We start from the raw sequence: 25,430 nt of genomic DNA, 5'->3' as shown, positions 1-25,430 counted from the left end.
ATAATGCTACAAAAATATTATAAGTAAATATTAAAATGAATAATGTTACAAGATAATTACAAGCTTCTCATTTTCTATATAAAATACCGGTTACTTCTCCTCTGACAAATGCAGCTTTGTCTCTATTAGCTGGTGATCTCTAGCAGCTTCTATAGCCAAGATCTTAGCTTGTACTTCTAGACATTGCGTACATGCTTTTCTAATAGCTGTAAGACCAACAGATGTAGATACAGCAGCACTCAATATTTGTGCTGACATAAAGTTCACCACAGTATTAAATGGTGCTTGAACACTCCTTTTGATTCTCACATTTAAAATGTCAAACTTAAAATTCTTTCTGTATTTGCCAAAAATCTGGATTTGTCCTTGGATCACACATCCGACTGCAGTAAGCATGAATTGCATGAGCTCAGACAATTGCACCTAATTTCCTTTCCAGATCAGTAAATTTAAGCACATTTTTTTGCTTCATTATCAGACAGCACTTCAATGGCTTGCTCACAGACATGAGGAGTGTAAGTAACTTCATAAACCTCCGCAACATTTTTCAAATAGACATTGAACATCTCAAATTGTTCTTCAGGTAACACTGCTTTTGTTGCTTTTTCGTATACTGCTCTAGTAGACCTTGCTAAACCATGTTTTTCTTCTAGCTTTGTATAAAGTAAATAAATAAACTTAGCATATTTGTGTGGGCAGTATTCAAGACATTATTCAAATCAATCTCTTGTTCTTTCAAGCTTACTTCCAAAAATGTCACCAAATATCATAAACGTTAGGCCATCTGAGGAAAGAGCTTCCTTTTTCATAAGCATTGAAAGCATCTTCAAAATACTTATTCTCTTTTAGAAATAATCCATAACTGATGATTAATTGTCGTGTAGCAATTCTCAAATCAACTGCCTCATCAAAGTTCCTAAAACTTCTAAAATCAGTACATAATAGCCAGATTTTCAAAGATTTATCGAGCTCTTGAATTGGCAAAAACTGATCATGATAGGATCCCTTATTTACAGGAACAGTAGTAGCCCTTTGCATGAGATTCAGTATCCTTTCAAGATTGTTATGGCAAATTTCCATTTCTGTCCATTCATACCACCACAGTAGCTAAATTATCAAGGTCTGAATAAGGAACATGGACTGTTTTTTACAATATTATTCTTGCATCATCCAGTTGCTTACGGCTTTCATAAATTTTAGCAAAATGAAACCACAATGCATGTAGTTTTCCACAGACTAATTTAAAACCCCCCTTTTGCACAGCTTCTGTATATATACAGTCAAATACCGAAAATTCACCAACCTGAAATCTGTGTTGCCTCTCAAAATATAAATATTCAATTTATAGGTTCTGGTAACAGCTACATGAAGAAGTATTTTTCTTTGGTATTTCATTTTCAAAATACCTGAAATACTGAATAATAACGTCATAATTAGCAAATAATAATGTGTCATAACGGAAATACCAAATTATCGACGTCATGGTAAAAATTTTTTCCTCTCTAATCTCCATTGAGGTAAAAAAGCAGACGATTCACTCAACTTTCATGTTTATGATTCACGTTCTATTTTCTGAGCTTTGTTATTTCACAAGATTGTTTAATGCTGCTATGATTCACGTTGTATTTTCTGAGCTTTGTTATTTCACAAGATTGTTTAATGCTGCCTTTTTTTTTATCCGGATACTTTGTAGATGAATTTTAAATACAGTCAAAAGTCATTAATCCGGACACCCATAAAACGGAATGATCTATAATCCAGACTTCAAAGCTACAAACTTTCTGCGGATGCGGCAATGCAATGCGTTGTTCCTTAATCTTCGAATTGGAACCAGCTTATTATTTTTTGCAGACTGTTAGAGCAATTTTATAACAGTAAGCTTGAACTTTCGATTATGTCAAAAAGAATTTCCGATTCTGGAGCTGCCAAAGGATTTACAAAGCGAACGCATATTTTGATGTCCATCAAACAAAAAGTGGAATTTCTGCAAAAAATGGATAAAGGCATACCCTTTGTTTGTCTCTAACCATTCCGAAATCTGTCTATCAATTTCACGCTGCTCTGCGGGGGGGGGGGGGGGGGGCATTGAGGCGCACTATGAACTGGAAGCTGATCTGTCAGCACTATCCTTATCTTCAGGGCAGAAGTTTTTATTTTATTCTGCTTATAATGTAGTATTTCATCTCAATGTACTCTGTTTTTGATATGATTTAAATCAAATTCCTCGTCATTATAAATATCACGAATAAATATCACAAATCAAACAGTTTTCTGGTTGCAATTTTCTAATTTCGACTATGCGTAATGTATGCTTTACGCATGCGCGTGTTGAAAGAAATGTTTAATAAAGTCAAAAAATAAATATTAAGCTTTTCTTTGTAAATTTTGATACCCTTTAGATCATAACTGCTCTTTATTTCATAAATTACGGTTTCATATTTTTAATTTCATAATTTCTGCATGCCATTTTACCAGATTTAAACTGATGATCTATAATCCGGAAAAATCGATAATCCGGAATCACCAAAGTCCTGACGAGTCCGGATTAAAGACTTTTGACTTTATTTTTAATTTCAGCACTTTTTAATACGACAGAAAAGAAACGCATTTACGACTTTACTGCCTGCATTGATGGTAATGCAAAAAGTGAAAATTTTGCAAAAGATAGAGGCAGGTACTACTCCTTGGTTCATACCAGAATCTTATGGAATTGCGACATGGACCTTGTATGATATACAGAAAAATTACGAAAAACTGTTGATAAATTTCACAGCAGCAGTGATTCTAACATCAGAATCCGAAATCTTTGCATGACACAAAATCGGCAAACATCGATGCCGTCTTGTATGAGTGTTTCCAGCAGCGGCAAAGTGATGGGGTACCACTTTCAGGACCTCTCCTGAGAGAAAATAGAAAACAGATTCATGGTAATTAAAAAATAGAGGAGCCATGAGATTTCAGCAGCAGTTGGCTGAACAGATTTAAGCAGAGACATGATATATGTTATCTCAAAGCATGTGGGGGGAAAACTTTCAGCAGATAAAAATGCTGCAGAGGAAAATCTTAACCTAGTACAGGTTTTTAATATGAATGAAACTGAACGCTTTTTGGTGATGTTTGCCAAGAAAGACATTTATAACAAGCGAAGAAAGCGCACCATCAGGGGTGAAAGAAGCTAAGAAAAAGCTAATAACTTAGCATGCAGCAATGCAGCTGGAACTTACAAATGTAAACCAGAGGTACTGAGTAAAAGTACCAATCCCAGAGCTTTAAAAGGAGTAAAATCCTTACCTGTCATTTACAGGAATAATAAAAATAATAAAAAGCCCTAGTTCACGAAACAACTTAATAACTGAATAGTTCATGAAGCATTTCGTTAAAGAGGCTAGAAGTACAGTGCAGGGTTACCACCAAATTGCAAGATTTTATTATTGTTACACAACTGCTCTACACATCCAGAAGCAACCATTTTAACATATAATAATGTTGTGGCCTTTTTTTTCCCTCCAAATAATACATCATTGATTCAACCAATGAACCAGGATATAATACACAGTATTAAATACCACTATAAATCACAGTTTCTGAAAAAACTTCTTTCAAGTGACCATTTTATTTCACTTTGTGATTATTAAAAAAAATTTACAATCAAAGATTGCATTTATTTGTTAACTGAATCATAGAATTCTGTTTCTAAACAACATCAATAAATGCCTCGCATAATGCACGGCCATCTTCTCTGTTTATTGAAGCTGAGAACGATGACAGTGAATTTTCTGGTTATGGTGTCAGTGCAGCAAGTGTTAAAGCAAGAGAATTGCTTTTATGTTTGAAAGAAAGAATAAATGAGGAGGCTTTGCAAGAAGAAGAAATCATTGAATGGATGATGTATTCAGATAAGCCAACACTGGCATATCAGATGATGGATGATGAAATCATTCGCTCTGCTTTGAACTTGCTACAGCACGAAAACGATTCAGACAACCCTATCAGAAAAATGTATGAAACATGTAAAAAAATTAATAATGCATATAATAAATTAATGTAATAAGGTATATAAAAATTTGTTTAAATGTATCTTATATGCCTTATTTATTTTGCACTTTTAGTCTGAATATTACAATTTATCTTTTCTGTCCTGAAATCTGGAAAATCCTAAAATCCACACAACCTCTGGTCCCAAGCATTTCGGATTTCTGGACTTCTACTGTACTCACAATCTCTTTCGGTTTAGTTTTCAAAAGTTTGATGAGTCAATGTCATTCATGTCGATTTATGTGAATTTTACCTCAACAAGAGAATACAGTCAAAAGTCGTTAATTCGGACACCCATAATCCGGACCTCAAAGCTAAAAACTTTCTGCGCATGTGCCGCGTTGACACATGCGCATAGGCATTTACGCGTGCGCGTAAGAACTTTACGCGCACGCGCATATGCGTGTGCGCAAGTGCAGAATACGTTTTCGCGTGTGCGTTTAACGTATAACGAACAGTATAAGCTAAAATTATACAATTATCTATTTCCGTTAATGTTGATGCTTGCGTTATTCCTTAATCTTCGAATTGGATGCAGCTTGTTACTTTTGCAGACTGTAAGAGCAATTTTATAAAAGTAAACTTGAACTTTCGATTATGTCAATTTCTGATTCTGGAGCTCCGAAAGGATCTACAAAACGAAAGTATGTCTCGATGTCCGTCAAACAAAAAGTGGAATTGCTGCAAAAAATGGATAAAGACATGAAGAAGGTGACAGAGAGGTTAGTGAAAACGAAAAAATTTCGATTGACAAGTTAGTCGGTATTCTCGGCACAGCAATTACAGGACTTGAACAGCGGAGCTTTTTAACTGAACAAGAAATTATGTCTGTTTATAGAATTAAAGAGAAAGTATTATCACATAAAACGAAACAACTTACATTGAAAGAAATGTTTAATAAAGTAAACAAATAAATATTAAGTTTCTTTTTTTGTAAATTTTGATACCCTTTAGATCATAATTGTTCTTTATTTCCTAAAATACGGTTTCATATTTTTAATTTTAGAATTTGTGTATGCCATCTTACGAGATTTAAACTGATGATCTATAATCTGGAAAAATCGATAATCCGGAATCGCCGAAGTCCCGACGAGTCCGGATTAACAACTTTTGACTGTAGTTAATAAGAAAGGTCTCCTTTCCAGTAAACAATCAAACCATGCAAGTCTTAAATCTAGTTCAAGTGTGTCTTCCTCAGTTGAATTTCCTAACCAAATAGACAGCAGCATTGTTGCAATGCATCTTCCTTCATCATTCACTTATGAGTCTGCATATAATGTTCTTCACATATCGCCATTTCTTTATTTTTTGGAATGGTTGTTTAAGCATTCTATGGAAATTTCCGGTTATGTTTTTACCACCAATCCTCGAATTCCATATCACAGATTATGTCCTTACTGCATTAATATAATATTAACAAGACATAGTGCACAATAAAAATTAAGCTTTATTTAGGAACTTCGCTCACACTGCCCGACAGCCTGCCTGTTTCTCTCTGCTCGCTACTCGTAAGAAACTTCTCCTCTAGGGTTGCCACACTTATCGGAAGGCGCAAGGCGCGCTCCTTATAGCCATCACCACAGAGTTTCCCCCCAGTTCCTTTAATGGCTATTCAAAGGAACGACATAGGTTATGAAATTATCTCAGAGTATCCGTACTGTCGGGTATTTTTACATGATTACAAAATTAGAATATAAAATTAGAAAAGATCAAAATGAAATTCAATATATAACAAGGTATTGACACATATAATAAACATGAAATAACAAGAAATATGTTAAGATATGAATTTAAAAAAAATGTTTTAAATTGTTATGTAAGAAGCAAGTTTCTTAGGGAAGTGAACATGTCTTCCCGATCTGGTGACAGTTTGTGTCTTAGAGAGTTCGTTTGCAGATTTATTCTGCTGAACTGTCTTTAAGTCTTTATTTGTTTTCAGTTCAGGCAAATTAGAGTCCGAAAGCAAATAGGCTGGTTTCACACGGTCTATAGACACAGTAGATTTCAGACCGTTAACATCTATTGTGAAAGTTTTGTCCGTTCTAGAAAGGACTTTATGCGGACCTGTGTATGGTTGGCACAGAGGTGGCTTTACTCGATCGACACGTAAGTATACATGCGCACATGACTTTAAGGTAGCACTTACGTAACATTTTTCTTGGCAATGTGCAGATGTTGCTATTGGATTCAATTGTTGCATTCTATGCCTAAGATTCGTGATAAATTGTGTGTCATACGGAGATATCTTAGATGACGTTATCATATCACTAGGCAGCTTGAGAGTTGTGCCGTACACCAGTTCAGCACAAGATGACTGTAGATCTTCCTTTACGGCTGTCCGAATACCAAGCATAACAACTGGTAGTGTTTCAGTCCAGTTATTGGTCTCGTGAGCCTTGAGAGAAGATTTTAAATGTCGATGAAATCGTTCAACAATGCCGTTGGACATTGGATGATAGGCTGTTGTTGTGATTCTGTTCGTACCTAAAATGCGCGTAAATTCTGCAAAAAGTGTGGATCTCATTTGAGAACCTTGGTCTGTTGTTATGATCGATGGGCAGCCAAAACGAGATATCCAACAGTTGAAGATGGCTCTGCAAATGGTTTCCGTTTTCATATCCGGGATGGGAATGGCTTCAGGCCATCTGGAGAATCTATCTATTAGAGTCAAAAGGTACACGTTGCCTTCTGATGGAGGTAACGGTCCAATGATATCCATATGGATTTCTGAAAAACGTGCATCAGGAAGAGAGAATGTGCCCAGTGGTGCTTTAGTATGCCTAGTAATTTTCGATTTTTGGCAAGATTCACAGGATTTCACCCAATTTTTGATATGACGTTTCATATCGGGCCATACATAACGAGAACAAATAAGCTTCGTAGTAGCTGCAATTCCTGGATGTGACAGATTATGCAGATGATTAAAGATGAGTCTGCGAAAGGAATTTGGAACAAATGGACGAGGAATGTCTGTTGATATGTCACACAGAATATTACCATCAGAATATTGGCACGGTTTAAATTCCAGTTTCAAAGATGATGTGTTGTTTTTGAGAAGGTCTTGTACCTCCGGATCATGCCGTTGAGCTTCCGAAAATTTTTTAAAATCCAAAAATGGAGATTTTGTTATGGAATCAATTTCGATTCTTGAAAGAGCGTCAGCAACGACGTTTTTTGAACCTTGCACATGCCTAATATCAGTAGAGTACTGAGAAATAAAATCTAAATGGCGCAATTGTCGAGGTGAACATTTATGAGGGTTCTGTTTAAAAGCGTATATTAACGGTTTTTGATCCGTATAAATTATAAAATTTCTGCCCTCTAACATGTGTCGGAATTTCTTAATTGCAGAATAAATAGAAAATAATTCCCTATCGTACGCGGACCATTTCTGTTGACTTTTACTGAGTTTCATAGAGAAAAATGCTATAGGTTCCCATGTTTGTTGAGACAACTGCATAAGTGTGCCGCCGATTGCGACGTCTGAGGCATCTACCCAGATGCTTAGCTGGGCTCCGGGAATAGGGTGTCTCAAAAGGGTAGCCTGAGCAATGGCATTTTTGGCAGCAATAAAGGCTTGTTCAGCATTCTCGTTCCAATTTAATTGTGAGGATGAATCCTGAACACGAGAACGAGATTTCTTTTTATTAATATAGCCTTCTAACAATTTTATTAAAGGAGAAAGAATATGTGCTGCTTTAGGTATGAAACATCTATAAAAGTTAAACATGCCTAAAAATCGGCGAAGCTGAGTGAGAGTGGTAGGTTGAGGAAAATCTAAAATACATTTGACTTTGTCAGGAAGAGGTTCAATTCCGTTTTCACTAAGGTGAAAACCTAAGAAATCAATAGATGTTTGACCAAAGGTGCATTTTGAAACATTTATGCAAAGTCCATATTTCTGAAGTTTGGAAAATAAAGCTTTCAAATGCCTGCAATGTTCCTCAGAATCTTTAGAGGCTATGAGCAAGTCATCGAGAAAAGCGTAAACGCCTTCTAAATCCCGCGTGACTTCATCTATAAAACGTTGAAAAGTCGCAGATGCATTGCATAAGCCGAATTGCATACGGATACTTTCGAATAAACCGAATGGTGTGCATATGGCGGTTTTGTGGATGTCGGCTGGGTTAATTGGTATTTGATGGTATGCCTTAATCAGGTCGACATGACTAAAAATTTTAGTACCGTGCAATGCAGCAGTAAAATTGGCTAAACATGGAATAGGTTATTTGTCTTTTATTGTTTGAGCGTTCAATGCTCGATAATCTCCTACAGGTCTCCATTCCAGACTTCCCTTTTTTGGAACCATGTGAAGTGGGGATGCATAATTGCTGCTCGAAGGTCTCAAATGCCCCAATTGCATCATAGTTTGAAATTCTTGTTTTGCTATTTTTAAGCGATCTGGAGCTAACCGACGAGGTTTTGCAACCACAGGTGGACCTTTAGTTATGATATAATGAACGGTGTTATGTTTAACAGGTTGGTTAGGATCTGGTAATCTAGTAACTGAAGGAAATTCTTTTAAAATTTTGTGATATGGTGTATCACTAAATACAGTTTTTACTGAATAAATGCTTGCATTTTTCACGCAACCGACGGTTTTAAAATGCGTTTTTAAATCTTTGAGACATTTGTTTCTGAGATCAGGCACCAATTCAAAGAAATGGAGAAAATCTGCTCCAAGAATGGGTGTACTAACATTTGCTATAAGAAAAGTCCATGTAAACTGTCGTCTTAATTTGAAATCCAAAGAAAGTGTTTTTTGACCATAAACATGAATAGTAGAAGAATTAGCAGCGAAAAGTGTTTGTTGGGACGAATTCCGTTTTTGAGAATTATTTGCTGGAAGTAAGGACACGTCAGAGCCGGTATCGACCAAGAATGAAAGGTTTGTTCTACGGTCACGAACGAACAGGCGACGTGAAACTTGAGGCAAAGAATAAGTTGCCTCTATTCTTTGCTGGTTTCGTTTCCCTGCCATGAACAAGGTTTTGTACATTTGTCATCTCTACACTTTTCCCTAAAACGTCTATGATACCAGCAAACAGAATAATCTCTCCTTTTGGAATTGCTTCTTTCCTTATTGCGATCTCCGCGATTTGGCGAGCGACCACGAGAAAGAGAAATGCGATCAATACGTTTGTTTAATTTTTCTATTTGTTTAAATAATTTATCCTCAAGAGACTGATCGACTGTGCGAGAAACGGCACAAGTCCCTGGGGTTGGATTTACTTCTAAAATTCTGTCGGCAATTTCTGCAGCTTTATCTACAGTTAAATTGGAAACCGCTGCCAAAATAGACTGAACAGTCGAAGGCAAACGTTGAAGGAATAATTCTAACATTAAGTTATCAGGAACATTTAAAGATTCTGCTCGACGTTTCATATTTCTAAGCAAATCGGAAGGTTTTCGAGAACCTAATTCTTCTCCAGATAATAATTGGCGAATTTCTTGCTGAGAAGATTCTCCTGAACGATTTATTAACTCAGTTTTAAGCTTTGCATATGGATCAATAGGGTCTGGTTTCATAAGTAAATCCCGTACTAGTGATGCGATATCTGGAGGAAGATGAGAAACTACATAATTATATTTAGTAATGGATTCTGTGATAGGTTTGGGGGTGGCAAGAGCAAAAGTACTTTCACACATAATAAACCATAAAGATGGGTCTGATCGGTTATAAACCGGAATTTGGATGGCATGAACATCAGACATTGTGCAAGGTTTTTAAGCCAAAATAAAAGGAAAAATTTAACTAAAGAAAATGAAATTAAATGATAAGTAGAAAACGTAATTATAAAATGATCTATAATTACTACTCATCTGTGATGCGGAGGATGAAAACCGATGTAATCCATTACTTCTGGTTTGGAGATCTTGAGTGATGGCTTGTAGTCAAAACCGAAAGTGCTTGAGAACTGTTCATACGATTTAACACAGTCCGGGTTACCATTATGGAAATTTCCTGTTATGTTTTTACCACCAATCCTCGAATTCCATATCACAGATTATGTCCTTACTGCATTAATATAATATTAACAAGACATAGTGCACAATAAAAATTAAGCTTTATTTAGGAACTTCGCGCACACTGCCCGACAGCCTGCCTGTTTCTCTCTGCTCGCTACTCGTAAGAAACTTCTCTAGGGTTGCCACACTTATCGGAGGGCGCAAGGCGCGCTCCTTATCGCCATCACCACAATTCTCCATTTCCTACAACTTCTTAAGAGTTTGATTTAAATCATTGTTGTCTTGAATGATCCCACAGTGAATTTTGTTAACTTTTACTAATGACTCCCACCGGAAACCACAAAATCCAAGCACAATGTTTAGAAGAATAAGATTTGAATTTTTTACTTGGAATTGAATCGATCATAACAATTCATAAAATACTTCTGTACCCAGGAGCATGTCCATTTGTGCTGGTATATATAATTTATTACTCACTAAATAAAGATTGTTAAATTCCTGAACACAAACATCAATTTTCCTAGATGGGGTTATACCTGTAGTTATTTTCGGCACAACTAAAAAGTCCAAATATCTTATGTAGGTTTTATCCTGATTGCTTATTGATGCATTTATTCAGCATTTCATTGTCAAAATGTATCATTTAAACCAGATACAATTGCATTAGTATTTTCTTTTCTGAATTGTAATAAATCCATCCACTACCAAGACAAAAAGTTGCATTCAGAGCCTCTGTGAAGCACACATCATAATTTGACTTCATTTCCTACACGAATGGATAAATAACAAACTGTTGTACTTAAAAAAATTGTATTTCTTTTTTGCAAATTATGATTCATGAAAGCTAAGCTACTTGGTAGGAATTCTGCAGACAATAATTTCGATGCAAGTAAGTATTTTTTATTGGAATGCCACTCGTTTTGAAAGACATAATACACAACCAAATGCTGCTGGATTACTTACATTATAATACAGTCAAAAGTCTTTAATCCGGACTCATCGGGAATTCGGCGATTCCGGATTATAGATCATCAGTTTAAATCTGTTAAGATGGCATGCAGAAATTATGAAATAAAAAATATGAAAACGTAATTTATGAAAAAACAGCAATTATGATCTAAAGGGTACCAAAATTTACACACAAAAAAAAGCTTAATATTTATTTTTTTACTTTATTAAACATTTCTTTTAACGTGCGGGTGTGTAAAGCATAATTACGCATAGTCGAAATTAGAAAATTGCAACCAGAAAACTATTTGATGTGTATTCGTGATATTTATAATGATGAGGAATTTGATTTATATCATATCAAAGACGGAGTACATCGAGATGAAATACTACATTATAAGCAGAATAAAATAAAAACATCTGCCCTGAAGATAAGGTTAGTGCTGACAGATCAACTTCCAGTTCTTTGCATGCCACGACGTCCCCCCTCCCCCCGCAGAGCAGCAAGAAATTGATAAACAGATTTCGGAATGATTAGAGAAACAAAGGGTATGCCTTTATCCATTTTTTACAGCAATTCCACTTTTTGTTTGATGGACATCGAAATATGCGTTCGCTTTGTAAATCCTTTGGCAGCTCCAGAATCGGAAATTCTTTTTGACATAATCAAAAGTTCAAGCTTACTTTTATAAAATTGCTCTAACAGTCTGCCAAAAATAATAAGCCGGATCCAGTTCGAAGATTAAGGAACAACGCAATCTGCAACATTAACTGAAATAGATAATTAGATAATTTTAGCTTAGCTTATACCATCCGTTATACATTAAACGCGCATGCATAAACATATTATGAGCATGCGTACACGCATATGTGCAGAAAGTTTGTAGCTTTGAGGTCCAGATTATAGATGATTCCGGATTATGGGTGTCCGGATTAACAACTTTTGACTGTATTATTAACTATTTCAGTACTTCAAAATCAGGCACCTTTGTAAATTTTATGCAATATTTTATGCATGGGACTCATTTAGCCATTGAGCATTTTCAAAATTCTATAAAGCAATTTGTGGCACAGGTTCAAATTCTTTTAGAATATCTTTTACACTTTTAGTCATTTATATCCTCATGATTAATATAAACAATAATGTTTGAAGCATGTTCCCCTAACAAGTTTAACAATATTTCTACTTTAAACTTCTCAGGCACATTTTTTGCTATGAAAGCTCTTTCTAAAGAACAGAAAAAAATAACTCCAATTTTCAAGGTTATTTGAAATTTCAACATTAGAGTTCTTACCCTTTTAATAAGAGAATTTAAGGAACCATAATTTTCTCCTTTTGTTTTGTTTTTAATTAGTATTACCCCTTTTAATTTCAGCTCGTAATCTAGCACTCAAGTTCTGTTTTACATCTCTCCAATATAAGTTGTTCTAACTGTAATATTTTAGCTATTTCAGATTTATGATGCTCTACTACAGAATTACTCAAATCTATGACAACTTTTGGACCAGGTTTAAAAGCTTCACTACTTTTACTCACTTGAATTAATACAGCAACAGTTAGCTTTTCACATAATTATATATTCAGTGTTAATTCAAGTAGCTTTAAATCTTTTTTAAGTGCATTTTTAACCAACATAATTATGCTCTTAATAGAGTATTATTTTTATTTTTTCCTTTTTTACTTTTGCAATGAATGTATTGTTTTTGTTGCATCAAGTTGTAATGGAACTGTTGAGTTTGCTCTTTCATTTTCATTATTTTAGGGGTTTGATTGTTCTAGACCGATACTGACCATAGCCATCGAACAGTGCCGAGTTAGTACAATTCTGATTATTACTTTTTTTAAAGCAAACATTTTGCATTGTGCATGGGAACAGAAGCAGTGAAACCCACTTAGAAGTGCGCATGTGTTCTATAGAAAAAGAACGTAAAAAATTGGTTGCACTTAAAACATCATGGAAATAGGTATAAAGATACTGAAATAAACACTTCTTTTCAAAGTTGCCAACGATTTCTCAACTTTTTGGTTGAAGTGCAGACAATCAAAAAGTACCTTAAAGAATATAACTTAAAGTACTTAAAATAGCAAGTTTATAGGTAAGTGATAAAAGTAATAAAATTTCATGCAGTTTAGTGATGAGCAACTGATAAAACCATATAGTGATGAGTTAAGTGATAAAATTTCATGATCAGATGAACGCTGTCATGCTGCTTAACCCTCTGAGCAGCCCGGGTTTCTGGATCTGTCATGAATACCTGTATTTTAAAAGCCTTTATTAGCTAAATATGTATATTTACCTAGTTTAGTGTCTACTGTCATAAACGTATATTCATCAAGATGGCACTTATATTATTAATGAAAGTAAGAAAGCAAAATATCTTAAATTATAAGCCAAAATATGTTGTAGGATTCAAAAGTTCCCGGACTGAGTCTATAACATAAAATTTTTTTCCAGTAGTGCAGCTACGAGAACGTTTTTGTGTTACTATGTTCTCCCCCTTTTCTAAAAGTGGTTTGTCCCAAATCACATGGTCAAAAGCTAGTGGCAACAGCATTTTTTGTACGCATGCTCATTTAGTAACTGGTGATAGAAAGAAATAGCATCAGTCGAGCAAAGAATCAATATCAAATTTTGTGTTCGCTTGATAAAGAGTGCTACAGAGATTTTGTTGAAGCATGTGTACAGAAGTGAAACGTTATCAAGAACACAAGCTTTTGAGTGGTCATCGTCGATTCAGAGAAGGCAGGGAAAGAGCTAAAGGCAATGAACGCAGTGGCCATCATATGACTTAGCACACCAATGAGAACACCGAAAAGGATGTCTGCGGCAGTACGTGCGAACTGGCAGCAAACAATTTTCCAAATAGCAGAATCAGTTGGGATATCAGAGGCCACACATCAGCGGATATGACTAAGGATCTTAACAAGTATAGGGTATGTCAACACATCGTTCCCCGCATGTTAAACGTAGACCAAAAGGAAATTCAAATGGAAATGGGAAATTAATCTCAGCTGTTGACAAAGACCCTTCCCTACTTGGCAGAATTGTTACTGGAGACAAGAAATGTTTTTTTTTTTTTTTTTTTTTTTTTTTTTTTGTATGACCCACAAATCAAAAGAGCATCGCCAACGTTGAAATCACCACAGTCCCCATGGAAGCAGAAATTCCACCAAGATCACTCTAAAGGAAAGGTTATGCTAGAGGTATTCTTTGATATTCAGGGCATTGTGCATCTGGAATTTATCCCTGAAGGATGCACTGTGAACAAAGACAAGAAATTGTGTTTTTTGTATGACCCGCAAACCAAGAAAGCATCGGCAACATAAAAATCACCACAATCTCCATGGAAGCAGAAATTCTGCAATTCTCTAAAGCAGGGAACGGCAACCTGCGGCTCGCGAGCCGCGTCTGTCTCTTTTAATGTAAACTTGTGGCTCTCCAGTTCCATACAGAAAAATCAATAATTTATTATCAAAACCCTTAAAAAATAAGAAAATATATTTTTAAGCACCTAATTTCTCAATAGTTTCTGTTTTTCATAATTGTTAATTACGCTTAACATGACCGTGATGAGATAAATTTGAACCATTGTTACTGTACTGTTAATTTGAACTATTGTTCATTTTTTTTCAGCTCCGCCGTCAGCATGGCAGCTGGTAAAAAAGAAAGAGAACTGAAGAAGAAAACCGAGAATTCAATCAAAGTTGAGTCGTTTGCATTCGTATGCAACACACATGGCCTTTCCAGTTGTCTCATTTGCCACCATAAACTCGCACACAATAATAAGTCGAATTTGGGGGAGACACTTCACTACAAAATATACCCAGTTTGCTGGTAAATATCCAACCGAGAACGCACGAAAAAAGCTCTTGAAGAGCTATAAAAAAAAAAAAAAAAACTGTCATATTCCATGCTACATAACTGGGCACAATCTTCCAATAATGTAAATCTGCCAAGCTCTGCAGTATCATTAGAAATTGCAAAAAAGAGTAAAACCATTCACAACAAATATGTCAGATTGTTTTATATGTGCATCTGAATAACTGTTCCGTGTTATTGAAATCAAAGCAGAAATCATAAAAAATCAAAGATTTGCCGTTGTCTGCAAAAACAGTACAAGATAGAATTGCTAAAGATGTATTCAAATGTAACACATATGCAAGTAGAAGACATTCAGCTGGCTTCTACCTTATCACTTGCTATAGATGAGTCTTGTGACATATAAAAGACACGACACAAGTTATCCTTTTCGTAGGGTATATGCCCTCCCAAAGTCCCAACGAAGAACTGTAGGATTGCTATCGATAGCCAGAAGTATGACAGGAATACATAGAGCCAGAAGTATGACAGGAATACATAGAGCCAGAAGTATGACAGGAATACATAGAGGGGTAACATCAATTCTTCAGAAAAAAAGTAAACCATGAAATTTTAACGTTTCATTGTGTAATTCACTAAGAAGCGCTTTATAACTAAACATTTTCGGATGAAATAGTTGAGGTCATGAACTTGGTAATTATGATTATTAACAGCACTTTGGAAAAGCACTCCACCATCACCACTTTAAAGATGTCCTCGATAGATAACTAGTTTTCTAACCTGATTCTGCATAATAAAGTGTGATGGCCTTCTAGAAGTAACATATTGCAACGCTTTATTTTGTGTTTGAGTGAAATAAAAAAATTCCTCAATGAAAAAAAGCATTGACCGTCCCGAATTGAAAGAAGACAAACGGCTGCAAAAATTCTACTTCATGGTAGATACCATTATGAAACTAAGTGAACTAAATCTAAAACTGCAAGGAAAGGGCAAACCATCCTATGCCTTGCTTGAAGTAGTAGTTTGTTTCGAAACAAATTACTTATTTTTGTTGAAGACATGGAGAGCGGTAAATTTTAAAAATCTGAAGTATATCGCAATGAGACCAATGTAATTATTGACACGTCACTGTTCTGCCATGAGGAACAAAGTGGCAAACAATGACACCCCTGACGTCATACGCAACAATCACCATCAATTTGACTGGGAAAGGATTCTGACTGACCTTCTACTGCCTTGGTGATCCAGGATGTCGCCACTCCGCGGACTGACATTTCAGTTCTGGTTTGTATGCCCTGGCCTAAAATTCATCGATGGCGATTATTCATGAAAAGAATTGATCATCGTCCTGTTGCCAGTGTGCAAAGTGGTCGGAGCATATTGCATAGCACACCCACCTTTGAACTTCTGTCAAAGCATGCGGTACCCACCGCGAAGCAATTTTGCGTAGCTGTAGCTCATTATGCAATATCCTGTGGACAGTGTGTTTCTCGATGCCACTTACCTCATGGATGAAGACAGACGTCCATCGTCTGTCTTCATCCATGAGGTGCTTGATGACGGCACATTCACCAGTCGTCCCGAATGTTGCTCATCACTGGTTGACACACGTCCTCGCTGAAACTTTCTTACCCACCGTGCTACTGTACGATATGGCATTATTCCCAAGGGCTTCTACTAATTCGCTGTGACATTCCATCGAATTTCTCCCTCGGAGAACGGCTATTTTGATGTAAGCGCGCTGCTCAACACTGGTTATTTCCATCTCGCACGACACTCACCAACTGACTGATTTCAGAGCCCTCGCTATCACAGAGCCATCTGTTGTTTTGCATACACACTATGCCTGCAGAACTTCCACATGACACATATATGTTTTATGATCCATTCACATATCTACAAGAAAAAAATAGTTGCCATGACTTTTGCCCCAACCCTCATATATAATATATATATATATATATAATGTTGTATGAACTTAAATCCATTTAGTGCGAATACAAGTTATTATTACTTGCGCAATTGCTGCAAAGTTAGTTAATAATAATTTATTTCCTAAACCGTATTGATTAATTGATTATATTATCTCCTAAGTTTAATTAAAGTAGAATTATTTTAAAAGTGTGCATCCACACTGGTAAGTTATATTTTGAAAGATGTTTTGAAGTAATTTGAAAGCAAAATGTTAATAATGTTTTAACGGGGACTGGAGTTAAATCATCACGAAGAATAATATTACAATTGCAAAAGTAAAAATTAAAACATGTAATTATTGTCATTGATCGGAAATTAGTTGACTTTTCAAGGGGAACAAACCAACTCCCGTTCAATGATCAATAATTGATAGAAATACGTAAATATGAAAGTGTTTCGTCTTTACTCGAGTTATAAATTAAAGCCAAACCGGCAATTCCAGTCAGGCCAAATATTTCCGCAAATAGTTGTTACTCAAAGAACTGATTCTCATGAAGCATTTTAGTCAATTCAATTTGGAGTAAAAATCAATTACTGTAGAGAAATCTTGTAAAACTCGAGTAATCGTCCCCGACACTATCATCTTTATGTATTTGAGTACTATATTATTTGTAGAAATTAAACATTGGAAATTGTCATTATGAAATCGAAATCAAAGTAAAGTTGAAATAAACATAGAAGATTATAAAAAAGATAAATAATGCAAACTTTGCAAAAACAAATCAAAGAGAACATAAAAATAATATAAAAATAATATAAAAATAAAATAGAAAATAATATAAATAAGATCAGTGAATGTACATGAAGATATAAAGGCCAGAAAGGTATTAAGTAACTTACATTCTTTCTAGTGGGGGAGTTGGCAGTGTGTTCTCTTCGTGTCTGACTCAGAAGTGTAGGGTGTCCGAAAATTCTTAGCGGCAGTAGGGGCTTTGAATTATATCAGTCGGCAAGACTTGGGTGAAGAAATTTATGGTAGTGGGTGGGACTTGGAATTCTTGAGGGATGTATTTTGTGGAGTTCTTATCTGAGAGAGACCGTCTGTTAAGATTTTTTTAAAAATACTAGTGAATGGAAATTAATTAATTTCTGGCTAATTGTCGTGTCGCAATGATTAAGAATTTAAGAAAGGAAAAAGGCATTTTCGCTATCCAAGAGCTAGTAGACAGTCTAAAGGCAGGAAATAGGCCCATTTTTTTAGTAACAGTATATGTCTGAAGACAATTAGCTTTTTACAATATATACAATTGAGTAATTACACTATATACAAATCTTTCAACTGACAGTCATCCAACTTATACCGCCTTCTCAGGTTTAGGAATAAATTATCATATCCCTATCAGTTAAATGATTTAGAGTGAGTATTTAACGCCTGCTCTTTTAAGGCAATGGTTGATAAATTGAAAGGGAATCAGATTATTTTTGAGAATTTTGATAAGGATCAAAATTTCGCGTTGTAAATCTATTGTATCTGTGCATATAGTTTTAATTCGTTGTATTTGATTAATTATAGTATTGTTAATTACTTTTTTGGATATGTTGGAGTTCCAATTTATTAATTTGTTAGTATTGAAATTGAAGTTTCTTGTTTTGTCAAAAAGTAAAATTTTTTTGTAGTTAATGATTTGAAGATCTAGAAAGTCTATGCTATTTTGTGAATTATTAGTTTTATTAAGTTTAATAATTCGGATAAATGTCGGAGTTTTCAATTTTACCAAAATTATTAATTGTAATAAGGTCATCAATAAATCTGTAGGTGTGTTTGTAGTAATTTAACTCTTGTGGTTGTAGATTTTTTTGGAAGTTAAATTCTTTGACAAATAAAAAGATATTACAGATCGAGGTGCTGGAATGTAAGCCCATTGGCAATCCTCTGACTTGTTTAAAAAGTTGATTTTGAAACTTGATGTAGTTATGAAAAAGTGTGCATTTTAGGTAGGTTTTCCATTTGTCAAGAGTCATGATATTGAGTATATTAGGGAAAAGTTTTGGTAGATCAAGTAGACTGGTATAGATTTCTTCTAGAGGAAGTGAGGTATATAAGTTTTCAAAATCATAGCAGTTAATGTTTTGGATGTTAATGGTATGAATGGTATTAATGACAGGAGTGTTATTATGAATGATCCAGCAATAGTTATGATTAGTGTTACAATCATTGAAAATAAATTTACAGATTTTATTAAGTTGAATTGAAAAATAATAGTCTATATTTTTCTTGTAATTATTAGTTCCATTAGCTATAAATCTAAATTTTAATGGTGTTTTATGGAATTTGGGAATCGCATAAAGATTAGTAAATCTGTTGTAGTTTGCATTGAAAGTAATATTGAGTTTCTTATGAAAAGTTTTAATCCTGTTTATTATAGATGTTTCTGTAAGGTTGGCTGATTGATAAGTAGTTGCATTGAGAAGTTCTTTATGAATAATCTCAGTGTAGAATTGTTTTCATATAATGCTAAAGTTATTAGTTGCTTTATCTATTTTTGTAATAGTAAAAAGCTGTTTTAATTTACTAATATCAGATGTAAGTTGCGACCAGTTCAGTGTACTTTTAAATTTGAGGTGACTGATTTCTGTGGATATGCGTTGAAGAATTTTAGCTTTCCATTTTAAGAAGGTATCTATGGGAAAATTCAGTTGATAGCTTGCTTTAACTATAAATTCGTTGATGTTGTTTTCAAAAGTCTTGTAACAGTAATTTGTAGTCATGTTTCTGACTGGTCTAAATTTTGTACCATAACTCATTAGTGTTTTTAGTTGATGGTTTTGTATGATATTCAGGTTGCCAGTAATTATGTGCTGGTGATTAGAATCTACGTAATTGCTGTAAATTGGTGTCTTACAATGTCATTCTGCAGTTTCATCTATTTCATGGTGATTAGTAAGCAAGTTGCTTGAGGTCCTTTGATATTTAAATGCAATCACTGGTATAGTGTCAACTGCGGGGAAGTAATCTTTACAATCTCTGATGATTCTTGAGAAATGAATATTGTCAAACTGCGGATGCAGAAAATTGACTTTAAAATAAATTTTGCGTTGAGTGAGACTATTAGAGAGTCTGAAAAGACTAAAATCAAGAATCATGTCTTTAATGATTTGTATGTCGTCGTAGCTTTCTTGAATGAATTTTTTTAGTTTGATAAGGAATTTATTAGTACAGGAGTGTAACCAGTTGAGAAGTTTCTTGGGAAAACAGTCTGAGTCAAAAAAACATTTCAATTGTTTTTTCAATGCAAGTGTATCGAAAGTGGATAAAAATCTCGCATTATTTTTTATTTTGCTTCCTCTTTTTCCTCTCTGCGTTTTGATGCTGTAGAGTTTAAATTGGCTGAAAATAGACTTCTTAGAAGTATCTCTATGACTATGTATATAAGTGTTAAGTCCATATGGATAAAGTGAACGTTGTTTTAGTATATAGAGAGATTCCTGAAAAATTCGTGTTTTGTGATTGGGTACTATATCTAGTATCTGAAGTTGAATAGAGTTGAAGTCATGGTGTTTAAAGTGTTCTAACAGGTAGTTTGGCGACATTTTGGTAAAGCGATAAAGGTTACTAGCTAGGACTTTAGCAGTGTACATGAATAAAGTCAAGAGTGTGCGCAATGCCATTTTTGTGCAATTCTGGGATGTTTTCTTAACAGAAAATAGGTCGACGTGTACATGGACGATACCGTGTATGTGCAATTCTTAAAAGCGTGGCAAGCAGTTTGCAACTCTGCACTTTCTCCCAATTTCGCATCTAATCTTCATCATGATTAAGCACTTTTGTACCATAAAAGTTCTAGCATAAGCGTAATTCGGCTAGCAGATTGTTGGAAAAAAAAAATGCCTTTACCTCGTGAAAACAAAATGGCGTCCAAACAAAAACTAGAAGGTTGCTGCAGCAGGGTTGGTCACCAAATTTTCGCTAAAAAATCGCCAAGTTACCATAATCCAAAGATTAACCAATATTTTAATTGGTAAATTAGACATGTGATAAAGCAAATAAATTTGATCATATAAAATATATATAACTGAAAACAAACTAAGATGTTACAATTCTGATAAAAGAAACAGATTGACTGTTTTCCTTGATTTTTGGCATATTATCTACGAATGTAGTAAATAGATAGACATAATGAAGGATGGCACAGATAGCTGATATATAAAATATCCATAATTTTCTTATTAATTATTATTTTAGCAGCAGATGGTTAATTACAAAGAAATCTGAGGCAGCATTTTTTAAGTGGTTAAAGCATTTCTCATGTTCCTCTTGGTTGCTTCAACTGGCATTGAAACTGTACTGTTTAAAATAGCTTGCAAAATAAGATGCATATTAAAATGGTTCATCACTCTTCAGATATTACTAGGACGTAGGATTCAAAAGCACAATATTATTAAATTTCTATAGTATGCAATGACTTCATATAGGATTATATATAGAAGTCAGTTTGTTTTTAGGTTAAATAAATATTTAATATTTGTAAGGGCTTCTTTTCTGCTTTGGATGTCAGTTAGGAAGTGTGTAGCTTATTTTGTGCTGTGCACTGTAAAATGGCTATATGTGATGAAATTAATATGAAATTTCTGTACGATATGGAACAAAAGGGAAAAAAAAGCTTTAATTGACTGGTGTGTAAATGAAAGTTTACATAGTAGTCATTATAAGTGTCTGGCTTGTACAAAGGAAATGCTCACGGTCGAATGTAAAGATTATTCAGATGGCTTTGAATAGGTTTGTCAAAAGGTTAAATGATCTCAGCAGACTGAATATAATACTAGATCAAGTTTATAAATGATAAAAAACCTATGTGAAATATTTCCATTCCTTATTTTATATAAATCAAGATCACTGAATCACAGAGTGAACAAACAGAATGTAATGAAAAATAATTTTATTTTAACATTAAGTGTGGGAGAAAAAATTATGTCAGATACATTTTATAGTGCAGGAAGGTAATATATCAAAATATATCATTAGCTAAATTGCAAAACAAACTTAGAAATTGTACATAAATCTATCTCTTTATATATAAATTATAGACTAAAGGTAAGAAATTTAGAATCAAATTCACAAATATTTGGAAGAAATGAAATTCAACACCAGTAAAATCCAAAAATTCCCAATAAATATGTAACAAAATTATCAAGCAATTGTCACCAAACCAGAATTCCCAAAAACTACAGATATGCAAAATATATAGCAGAAGTTTTTGGCGAGTTGCAAAAATACGCATTTAAAAGGTATTAATTTTTTTTACAGAAATTACAGTTATTGAAAACATATAAATAAAAGTACAAAATATGTGTATTGAATTTAAATATTAAAAATTAAACAAATTTATTTTACTTCTCTTGATAATTCTTTCAAATTTGGTGAAAAATTGGTGACAGCATTTCTCAGTAATTCTTTGAGATGCTGGTTAGTTAATACTGATCGGTGTTTGGATTTCACGAATTTTAAAGTGGAATAAAATGATTCACATAAGTATGTTGTTCCGAATATTGAAATAATTCAACAAACAGCCTTTTTTAATTCAGGATACTACGATTCTGGTACAAATTTCCAAAATTAAATATTCAGCATTGATTTATATTTTAATTGTAGAGCTTGATCTTCTTGCATCTCTATTAATTCTAATTCTCCAGATGCTTTTTGGGTCATAATTATATTGGAAATGAAAAACTCACCTTGAATTACGTTAATTTGAAATGGATTCAGAAAAAAATCAAGAGACGATGGACTGAAATGAAATTTGTTTCAACGTTGCACTTAGTCTTTCATATTTGTTGTCTGTAATTTAAAAGACATTTTGAAACACATACAGAACGATAATAATTTTTTAAAATATAATAACACAAAAATGAAAAGGGAACTGGGGTACATTTATCGAGAGCCACGGATAATCCTTCAAAGAGCTGTATGTGGCTCGCAAGTTCTTATATATCAGGGATGTTGGCCACCCCTGATATATAAGAAGAGGAATGCAATCAAATCTGATTCAACATTATTAAGAGGTAGATCAGATTTAAAAACTTATGATACTGCTGTATATATGAATATTAAATATGTTTAAGGCCAGATTTGCCAAAATGTCATTTAGATAACTAGTAAAACATGGTTGATACACATGTAATGCAAAATAGTTGAACCTATAAAATAATATGAATTTACTGTTTTCATTTTAAATGCCAGCATTTCCTTATAGGATATAAGCATTTCATGACTATTTGTATATGGCCACACATATTATTAAGTCATACTGTCTTGCTTTCTCAGCTTGGAACAGGGAAGAAAGTGACAGTACAAAAACTAGATAAGGCTCTAGTGTAGAATTGGGTAACCCTTCGATAAGTGACAATTTTTTGTAAAATTTTGGCGATAAAATCTTTCCTGGCGCCGATCTTGGCGTCAAAAAAAGAATCGCCAAAAAACAAGAGGCACCCAATTGTAAACTTTTACTCTAGATAAATACTAAAAGTTTATTGATCACCAGTAAAATTTTATCTTAGTGACATTTGTGCAATTCTTTTACTTCTTATTTTGATTTTGTGTAGCGGCCATCTTGAAATTGTGCCTTCCTGGCGCCGATCTTGGCTCAAAAAAGAATCGCCTAAAAAACAAGAGGCATCGCAGTCTAGGGAATTACTTCAAATATGTTAATCTAGATATTAGTTACTTCTATAAGGACAAACAGATTACATGAAGTGAATTTTCTTCTGCAAAGCATGTTTCCCATGAAGTAAATCAAAAGTGTTAATTAATAATGCTTTCATTAGCTTTTCGAAAGCTTTATTATAATGTCTAAAATTTTCGTATGCCGCTTAAAAAGCTGCTTTAATATGATATGAATTTCATCTTTGACTGCGACTTATTAAACTTTTAATTTTTAAATATAATTTCTAGTTATAAATATTTGAATATTAAATATAATGAGAATTCTCTTGCTCAAGTTAAAAGCACATCTTTTTCTGCACTACATTACTATAAAGAAGAAAAAATTTTCGCTTCTTTCTAATCGCAGGTATACTTCATTTGATTAAAGAGACAATATTTATATTTATTGTTGGATTATCATTTCTGTACAATTCAAGCGAAGCACAAGTAAATTTAAATTGTGCATGTAATATAATAAATTATGTGTAACATAAACTATGTAAGTATAAGTAAATTTCAATTATGTAATTTAATATACCAGTCACACACAAGAAAACAATTTTCAGAAAAATATTACTTACCACAAATATTTAAAGAACGGCCAAACGTTTTCTCATTGACGGATCCTTGTATTTCGGGCTGTTGAAGGTGATATCACATAGCAACAGGATCTTTCCACTTTCAATAATAACTTAATTCATATCAACCGCCTACGCCATGTAGCGTCTCCAAAGAACTTTGGCGTCTCTCCACAAGCGTCTAGACCCCCAAGAATCACTTTTGATCATAGCCCGGTTTCGGAATGAGAAAGGGAAAAAAGGGATTTATCCAAGAACTCACAATCCCTCATGATGGAGAATGTCGTTTTAACCCATGCTGCCGCAAACGCATCAATGCTAAAGAACTTGTGATAGTATTTATTTAGCTTAATTTAATTAAAAATAAAAGTTGCTAATCTGATTTAATAGATTGTGTAAGATTAATTGCGTGAGAAATTTCATTTTGTAAATTGTGTAAAAGTGTCTGAATGCAAATAGCCTTGTGCGCACGTATCATCCGATATGATCAGGCGATGCTATGTCAGTATTACACTGCATTTTAACAAATTTATGGTTCATTAAATTAGTTTAAGTCACAAAAAAATGGTCGGAATTCTGAACAAGAAATATAAAAATTCTGCTCTTCATTGGAAGTTTTGTAAACTGTCAAAAATTGTTTATTTGACTAACTTTGTGGCTCATAGGTATATTTTTTTCATAAATAATAATGTAAAAAAAACCTTCTAAGAAAAAGGAAATGAATTATGAAAAAAAGAATAATCTATACAGATGTTATTTACATTTTACATTTTTAGAACCGGTAGGTACTGTTCAGCGAAATGATGGTTGAATATAAAGCATGTTATTCCCAGTGTACACAAACACATGTGTGGTAGTTGCGTGCATGGGTCAGCTGCTGTCGCTTGTATGCATAATAAATAAATAAATAAATAAAAACCGATTGTAAATAAGCATAAAAAATGACATCATAATAAGCTCTGTTTTAAATTAATTTGAGTTTTCTCATTGATTCCGGTTTGGCACATTTAATATTCACTTTCAGGCAATCTGCAAAAATAAAATTTTCGTTATAAAAATTTTGCTAGCTTTTTCATAGCTATTTGATTTATTTATTTACGGCAAAGCATTCGAAGCCTATCTGCCTGAGGCGAGGGATGCCTTCCTGGAGGATATTCTAAAGCAAATTGACTAATATACCGGTTACACATGAGAAATATCATGAATCCCATTTGCCACGGTTTGTACCGTGGACCGAACTACCAGTATTCAGTGATTTTATTACTTGGCTGTTGATGGGCCTAGTACCCACACACACCATTTCTAGAAAGCTTCACAATTTTTTAACTATACAAAAAAAAAAAAAAAAAAGAAAAATTCAAACATTTCTTTGGGCTGAAAAATTTATGTAATATTTCTTCCAAGTTCCGCTGGATTCGCTGCTGATTAACTTGCAGTATTTGCAAGTTTTGTTCCGGCTGAGTT

General features: G+C 33.9%; 1 long non-coding RNA gene and 1 pseudogene across 1 annotated transcript in view; both read right to left on the bottom strand.

Annotated features, from left to right (window-relative positions):
* Window positions 1–24,156, bottom strand: part of LOC118189659 (uncharacterized) — a 48,160-nt gene extending 24,004 nt beyond the window's left edge. Inside the window, exon 1 of the long non-coding RNA XR_004758297.2 lies at window positions 23,970–24,156. This is a non-coding gene — a long non-coding RNA (uncharacterized LOC118189659). The remainder of the gene's footprint in view (window positions 1–23,969) is intronic.
* Window positions 91–4,253, bottom strand: LOC146999100 (pre-mRNA-splicing factor SYF1 pseudogene; annotated as a pseudogene).
* Window positions 24,157–25,430: the final 1,274 nt, after the last annotated feature.

This window comes from Stegodyphus dumicola, chromosome 1, assembly GCF_044657685.1.
Source record: "Stegodyphus dumicola isolate Sdum_Otavi_A_Nest chromosome 1, ASM4465768v1".
NCBI lineage: Eukaryota > Metazoa > Arthropoda > Arachnida > Araneae > Eresidae > Stegodyphus > Stegodyphus dumicola.
Note: the sequence above shows the minus strand (reverse complement) of the source record. Positions and strands in the feature narration are given on the sequence as shown.